This window comes from Mastomys coucha, unplaced genomic scaffold, assembly GCF_008632895.1.
Source record: "Mastomys coucha isolate ucsf_1 unplaced genomic scaffold, UCSF_Mcou_1 pScaffold2, whole genome shotgun sequence".
NCBI lineage: Eukaryota > Metazoa > Chordata > Mammalia > Rodentia > Muridae > Mastomys > Mastomys coucha.
The window spans coordinates 3,475,283-3,484,051 of NW_022196902.1; the positions used below are offsets into that span (position 1 = coordinate 3,475,283).

Below are 8,769 nucleotides of genomic sequence, written 5' to 3' on the forward strand. Positions count from 1 at the left end.
CCTCTCCTCCCATTGATGACCGACTTGGCCATCCTCTGCTATACATATGCAGCTGGAGTCATGAGTCCCACCATGTGTACTCTTTGGTTGGTGTTTTAGTCCCTGGGAGCTCTGAGGGTACTATTTCCCGCAACATAAGCAGTACATACATACTTGCAAATTCACAGACCCAAATACAAATAAATAAATAAATAATAAACTTTCATTCTAAAACAATCATGTGAAATTGAAGTTGACTAAACAATACAAAAGATCCATGAACATAATTCAATATTCAATAAAAATGTGTTATACTGAAAAACTTGGATGACTATTCTGAGCTCCACATGGGGGAAATATAAAATCTAAACCTAAAATGTAATGAGTTGATTTGTGGCTCCCTTTGGGCTTACTGTGAAGTCAGGTTGTCTGCTTCTGTCTCCAGTTCAGCTAGTGTTTTCACTGTTCTTCTTGATTCTGTAGCTACACTGATGTTTCTACTTTCTCAGAATCTCACAGGGAAAATTACCTTATAGTTGGTTTGATGAGTCAAAGTTTTAGTCGCACTCTGAAGGGCCTAAATAAAGTGCATCTTTATTGATGAATACAATAGAGAAATAGCAGGTTTTGCTTCTGTCTATCTTCTTAACACTTGGAAACATGAGTGCCTGTATCATCAGTTAGCCGATGTATCCACACTTTACCACAGCAGAAATATTAGAGACAAAAGTAAATCAAGTCAAGAAAAAATTAATTTGATCTATTCGTGTACTGGATGGTTTTGCCTGTCAACTTAACACAAGCTGGTGTTATCACAGAGAAAGGAGTTTCAGGTGAGGAAATGCCTCAGAGATCCAGCTGTAAGGCATTTTCTCAATTAGTGATAGGCAAGGGGGCGGGAGGAGTGCCCATTGTGGGTAGTAACATTCCTGGGTTGGTAGTCCTGGGTTCTATAAAAAAGCAAGCTGAGCAAGTCAGGGGAAGCAAGTCAGTAAGAAACATCCCTCCATGGTCTCTGCATCAGCTCTTGCTTCCTGACCTGCTTAGTTCCAATCCTGACTTCCTTTGGTGATCAACAGCAATGTGGAAGTGTAAGCTAAATAAACTCTTTCCTCCCCAACTTGCTTCTCAGTCATGATGTCTTTTGCAGGAATAGAAACCCTGACTAAGAAAATCCATGTGAATTAACCAGACACATTTCAGCTGGATCTGTTATCATTATAAATGATAAGTATTTTATTTTATATGTATCCATTTTTAAAACTCACTGAGGGTACTTCAAATGATAAATAACTACTATTATAAAATATATTTATTGAAAAAAGTTGCAAAGGTGTGTTCATTATCAAAGCATTAAAAACAACTCAAATCCATAAATGTTCACGGAGCACAAATATCAACTGAAATTGTTTTATATTGCCTCTATCTGATTATTTTTTAGTTTCATCATAAGCAAGGGATAGAAAAAAAGTCTTCAGATTCCTTTTAAATATCCTCAGCATTAGAGACCAATATATTTCCCTGAAGACTCTAAATAATGCTATACTCCACATTCAATCATACATGCATGTATACATTCATACACACATACACACACGCACACACACACATATACTGAGGGATGCATTTGCCCAAGTATAATAGTCTGACTTAAATAGTAGAAATAAAATCTAGGACATATGAGCATGATGCTCTAATGACATGCAGCTTAGCTTTTAGGTAGATGAATCAAATAAAGAAGCCTTAAAAAATGACTCAAAGCAATTATTGGTGTGTCAGGTGATATTGTGAAGTCATTAATTCATTTAATGCTGAATATCTACGATTCTAAAACTACTATGTAAAGGACAGTATAAAATTCTGGACAAGTGAATAGCTTAAGAAGAGATGAATACTTCATATATAAAATTAAACTGCTTTAATATAATATAGAAATAATAAGTATACATATAATATGTATGTAAGGTACAGTACATTATAAGTAAGTATAAAATAGAAATTAATAAATAATTTTGTCTAGGTTAAGAGAATCAGGTAATCTTTCATAAAAGAACATCCCAACTAGACTTTTTAGAAGATTTAGTCATTTCCCAGGCTGCCAAAACCAATTTCTATAAGCTCAGTGAATGGGAACAACAGAACTTTATTTTATCAGAGGAATAGAGGTGTTTCTAGGTCCTGGAGGCTCCCAGGGAGTATCCATGCTAAGTCCCTCCCTCCTCGTTTCTGCTGACTAAGTCTAGTAGATGTGCTTTTCCATCTCTGCCCCTGTCTTCCAGTCATCTTCTCTCTGTCCTCACCCGAGCTCTGCTCTTCCAGGCACATTAACACCCTCTCCTGGGTGTAGGGATTACCTACCCCAAGATAATCTCCCAAATCTCTTCTTTTGTGACTACATTATCCAATACACTGTAGAGCAGCATTTCTCAGCCTATGGGTTGCAACCATTAGAAAACACGTATTTCCAATGGTTTTAGAAACTAAGACACCACTAAGCAACAAAATTATAGTTACAAAATAGGGCCAGAAATAAATTTATGATTGGGGGTTCCTAAGACCATCAGAAACATGTGTTTCCCAATGGTCACAACCCATAGTTTGAGAACTGCTGCTCTAGAAACAAACAAGATTTTCCAAGCCACAAAAGTAGGAGGGATCAACAAGCAGAAGCAAATGCTACTGCACATACATTTATGAGAAACTGTGACAAGTAAAAGAAAGCATGTAAAGTGTAATGTTATTAGAAAGATCCTGAAAAGGTGGTAGGGACAAGGGTGAAGCATGCAGTTTAGAAACAGAAACATCCTAGAAGTCAAACCAACAGATTTTAAACAAGTCTAAAAACACTTCAGATGAAGATACCTATAATCATCTATATATAATTTTATCTATAATTACATATAATATATAGATATATATGTTATAGATACATTATATAATTATCTATAATTTGGAGAAGAGAAGAGATGGAGAAACTGCTGATGCTAACAGACTTTGAATCAGAGGTTGGCAAACTTTCTGTAAAGAACCAGATTGTAAATGTTTTAGGCTTGTGAGCCATACTCTCTCTGTCACCACTACTCAACCTTGTCATGGAGTGAGAAAGCAGACACAGCCAACGTGGAAACCAGTAGCTGTGGATACATTCCCACATGTAAGTGTGGACGCCAAGATTTGAATCTTGTATCATTTTAGAAGACAAAATAGTATTCTTTTTTAAGAAAATAAAAAACTGTTAAAATACAAAACCATATGTAGGGATGACATCAGCATAAAGGTAAAATAGCTGGTTCCATGACCAAAATCTGACCAAATCAACTTTGTCCGAACTCTGGAAAACCGTAACATGTTTGTAACAATCAAAAATTTGAGAGTTTGGAGAGATATAAGTGCCTGCCACACAAGAATGAGGACCTGAGTTCTGATCATTGGAAAATAATCAGGTCATTAAAACTCATTGGTCAGTCTAGTTCATCCGTGAACTCTGGAATGGCTGACCAGCCTAGACTATCCATGAGCTCTGGAGTGGCTAGCCAGCCTAGACCATCCATGCGCTCTGGAGTGGCTGGCCAGCCTAGACCATATGTGAAATCTCGATTCAGTCAGAGTTCTAAAATATATAGTAGACAGCAATAGAGGAAGAAAACAAACAATTACTTCTGACTTCCATCTACATACATGTGCACCTATATACACACATGCAAACACACATAAATATATACATCCACAACAAAAACAGACAGACACAGAGAGAAAGAGAGAGAGAGAAAGAAAAGAGAGAGAGAGAGGCAGAGAGGGGGATATAAAGACAGAAAGCTAATCAAGACAAAATTCCTTGCAAATTTTAAATTACAGAAAACCATTATAGCACTTGTGTTTGCCTTTCTACTGTCCCTCCATAGTACAGCAGTGGTATTTAAGAGGTAACCTGCATGTCACTGTGGGTTGTCTGCTGTCTGGTTTGTGAGAACAACTATACAAGAGTTGATTTTGTTTGCTTAGGTCAGGTAGCCTACCTAAAAGACTTAGAGAAGGCCATTACTCCATTTCACTGATGTAGAATATTCTCACACAGAAATAGAAATAATAATCAAAAACAGTGAAGCAAACATGCAAGAGCACAGATTTGAATTAAATAATAGAAGCCACAGATTTGGAATTAAAAGATCGTGAAAACTCCTTTAGGAAATAAACACACTAAAGCACCCACAAGAACAGGAAATTTAGAATCACTTGTGTCCAGCCAGGGCAGGATACATGTTTAAAAGAAGAGCCACGAATATTCTGGAGCCTTGACTGATTTCAAGCTTTTCAGGACTAGAGTAAGAGCTGAGTCATCATTGTCCTGTAAAGCTACCTGTATCCCCAGAAAGAGAATGCTCAAAGGCAAGGAGGGACTTTCTTTTTCACCTTCCCTTCCTCCATTGTTCTCTTTCTTTCTTTTTGAATTGTTTTCTATTTTACCATTCAAGAAAACTGCCAAAATAACTGAACATAAACCGAAGATGAAATTGAATCACGTACCTCACAATGAATGCAAAAATCATTCAGTTGGATCCATGACTTGAATTCGAGGCATGAAACTATAAAACGAGAGAGAAAACATAGGGGCAAGTCTACTTCACATTGGACTTCACATTGGATTCTTAGAAATAATGATACAAAAGATGTGAATAATAAAATAAAATAAGATAGGGAAATTTGACTTGATTAAAATTAGAAATTTATGAGCACTGATTGATACAAAGCCACCTAGAGGATAATAGAGATATTGGCCAATCATATATTTGATTAGTACCTTTTATTCAGAAAAGAACTCATAAATCAACAATAAAACAAAACAGCTGTCAAAAAGTAGGCAGAGCTGAACTAAAAACCAAAAAGACATACTAATGGCCAAAAGTACACAAAAAAATGTTCAAACCAAGCAGTCATGGGTGACATGAAAATTATAAGCTGTAAAATAACACTTCAGAGCCCATAAGGTGTTTTTATCCAATGAGAAATAACAACTCTTGGTGATAATGTGGTGAAATGGGAGTCCAGAATTGTTGGCAAGAATGTAAAATAGTATGGCTACTTTGAAAAGCAGTCTGGCAGGTATTCAGTAAAATTACCATATGACCCAGCCATTTCACCACCAGGAAAATATCCAAAAGAATTAAAAATATCAGCATGAATATTCATAGCACAGCTACTCACAGTAGCAATTCCCTTCCTTTCCCCCCAGCAGAAGAAACTGAAACCAGAAGAGGTCAATGTAGGTTCTCTTACTGAATCTAATCACCTAATAGCCAGCAATAGTCTTAAAATAATACAAGGTCAGAGGCAGTGGTTGATCACATCCCTGAATCCTAGCAGAAGGCCTAGGAGGAGCTGATGAAGTGGGTCACAAGCTGAAATACTACTGAAGCAGAGACCACTGGAGAAAATGCAGAGCAAGGATCTAATTGAGAGTGGGGTCTGGGGCTGGAGAGAAGGCTCAGGGCTTAAGAGCACTGACTGCTCTTTTGAAAGTCCTGAGTTCAAATCCCAGCAACCACATGGTGGCTCACAATCATCTGTAACAAGATCTGACTTCATATTCCGGAGTGTCTGAAGACAGCTACAATGTACTTATATATAATAAATAAGTAAATCTTTAAGAGAGAAGGGTGGTCTGTACAAGTTGTGAAACCATTCCATGCCTTAGCAATCCAAGTGGAAGTTTTGAAAAAAAAAGAAAACCGTATAAATGGTAACTGGTTAGAACTGGTACAGAAATAGTCATATTCCCAAAGGATTGAGATGAAAATGCAAACCCAGGTAAAAGATAAAAAAAGATTAACTCTTTTCTACCTCGCTCTTCACCTAGGAGGAGGAGGGACCAGCCAGGAGGCACAGAACTCAGAATCAGCAGGGCAGCCTGCACAGGATACTTTCTACCTCCCTCTTCACCTAGGAGGAGATTCTGCAGATCCACAGCCCTTGCTGCCCCTTCCCCACAAGCAGAGAGCTTGCCTTTGGGGAGTGCTCCAACCTAGAGACTAAGGTGAGATCTCCATTTTCTCTCCAGTGACCTTCTAAGGCTGGACTAGCCAGGAGGCACAGGCCTCAGAATCAGCAGGGCAGCTCACACAGGATCCTTTCTACCTCCCTCTTCACATAGGAGGAGGTTTTGCAGATCCACAAACCTCTCTGCGCTTTTCCTGCAAGTGGAGAGCCTGTCTCCAGGGTTTGTTCTGACCCCAGGACTCAGGACAGGCAAATGATTCACAGCCCACTCCACACAGGTCTTATCTGAGGAGAGCTGATCTCCCAGAAGTGCTGACACAGGTTTACAGACCCACAGGATGAACAAGCTCCATCCAGACAGCAAGAACATCTAACACCAGAGATCAACAGATGGCAAAAGGCAAATGCAAGAATCTTACCAACAGAAACCAAGACTGCGTGGCTTCATCATAACATAGTCCTCCCACCACAGCAAGTCCTGGATATCCCAAAACATCAGAAAAGCAAGATTTGGATCTAAAATCATATCTCATGATGTTGATAGAGGAATTTCAGAAAAGCATGAATAACTCCCTTAAAGAAATACAGGAGAACACAGGTAAACAGTTCAAACCCTTAAAGAGGAATCACAAAAATCCCTTAAAGAATTACAGGAGAACACAAATAAACAAGTAGAAACTCTTACAGAGGAAACACAAGAATCCCTTAAAGAATTACAGGAAAGCACAACCAAACAGGTGAAGAAACTGAACAAAACCATCCAGGACCTAAAAATAGAAGTAGAAACAGTTAAGAAATCACAAAGAGAGAGAAATTTGGAGATAGAAATCTTAGGAAAGAAGTCAGGAACCATAGATGCAAGCATCACCAACAGAATACAAGAGATTGAAGAGAGAATCTCAGGTGCAGAAAATACCATGGAAAACATTGACAAAACAGTCAAAGAAAACACAAAATACAAAAATGTCCTAACCCAAAACATCCAGGAAATCTAGGACACAATGAGAAGACCAAACCTAAGGATAATAGGTATAGAAGAGAGTGAAGAACTCCAACTTAAAGGACCAGTAAATATCTTCAACAAAATTATAGAAGAAAACTTCACTAACATAAAGAAAGAGATGCCCATGAACAAACAAGAAGCCTTTAGAACTCCAAATAGATTGGACAGAAAAGAAATTCCTCCCACCACATAATAGTCAAAACACCAAATGCACAAAAAAAAAAATAAAGAAAGAAAGAAAGAAAGAAAGAATATTAAAAGCAGTGAGGGAAAAAGGCCAAGTAACATATAAAGACAGGCCTATCAGAATTACACCAGACTTCTTGCCAGAGACTATGAAAGCCAGAAGATCATGGGTTGATGTCATAAAGACCTTAAGAGAACACAAATGCCAGCCCAGGCTACTATACCCAGCAAAACTCTCAATTACCATAGATGGAGAAACCAAAGTATTCCATGACAAAACCAAATTTATACAATATATTTCCATGAATCCAGCCCTTCAAAGGGTAATGAATGGAAAACTTCAACAAAAGGAGGAAAACTACATCCTAGAAAAAGCAAAAAAGGAATTTTCCAACAAAATTAAAAGAAGATAGCCACATGAACAGATTTCCAACTCTAACAACAAAAATAACAGGAAGCAACAATTACCTTTCCTTAATATCTATTAATATCAATAGACTCAATTCCTCAATAAAAAGACATAGACTATCAGACTGGGTACGTAAACAGGACCCAACATTTTGTTGCATACAGGAAACCCACCTAAGTGACAAAGACAGACACTACCTCAGAATAAAAGGATGGAAAACAATTCTCCAAGCCAATGGTCCCAAGAACAAAGCTGGAGTAGCCATTCTAATATCAAATAAAATAGACTTTCACCCTAAAGTGATCAAAAAAGATAAGGAAGGACACTTCATACTCATCAAAGGTATGACCTACCAAGATGAACTCTCAATTCCTAAGCTCTATGCTCCAAATGCAAGGGCATCTACATTCATAAAAGAAACTTTACTAAACCTTAAAGCACACATTGTATCGCATACAATAATAGTGGGAGATTTCAACACCCAACTCTCTGCAATGGACAGATCATGGAAACAGAAACTAAACAAAGACATGGTGAGACTAACAGAAGTTATGAAACAATTGGATTTAACAGATATCTATAGAACTTTTTATCCTAAAACAAAAGGATATACCTTCTTCTCAGCACCTCATAGTACCTTCTCCAAAATTGACCATATAATTGGTCACAGATCAGGCCTCAACAAATAGAAGATTGAAATAAATCCTTGCATCCTATCGGATCACCATGGACTAAGGCTGCTCCTTAATAACAGCATAAACAATAGAATGCCAACACATATGTGGAAACTCAACAACACTCTACTCAATGACAACTTGGTCAAGGAAGAAAGAAAGAAAGAAATTAAAGACTTTCTAGAATTTAATGAAAATGAAGCCACAACATACCCAAACTTATGGGACACAATGAAAGCAGTGCTAAGAGGAAAACTCATGGCTGTAAATGCCTACAAAAAGAACTGGAGAGAGCATATACCAGCAATTGGAGAGCATATCTGAAAGCTCTAGAACAAAAAGAAGCAAATTCACCCAAGAGGAGTCGAAGGCAGGAAATAATCAAACTCAGGGCTGAAATCAACCAAATAGAAACAAAAAGAGCTATACAAAGAATCAGCCAAACCAGGAGCTGGGTCTTTGAGAAAATCAACAAAATAGATAAACTCTTAGCCAGACTAACTAGAGGGCACAGAGACAGTATC

The 8,769-nt window shown here is 37.7% G+C and overlaps 1 protein-coding gene across 4 annotated transcripts in view; it reads right to left on the minus strand.

Annotated features, from left to right (window-relative positions):
• Window positions 1-8,769, minus strand: part of Grm1 (glutamate metabotropic receptor 1) — a 443,300-nt gene that overhangs the window by 379,818 nt on the left and 54,713 nt on the right. Inside the window, exon 1 of one of the 4 annotated variants that reach the window (XM_031380378.1) lies at window positions 4,504-4,532. The exons of the other annotated variants lie outside the window; for them this stretch is intronic. The gene's annotated coding sequence lies outside the window, so the exon portion shown is untranslated. Of the gene's footprint in view, window positions 1-4,503; window positions 4,533-8,769 lie in introns of those variants that run through there. 4 annotated transcript variants of the gene reach the window in all.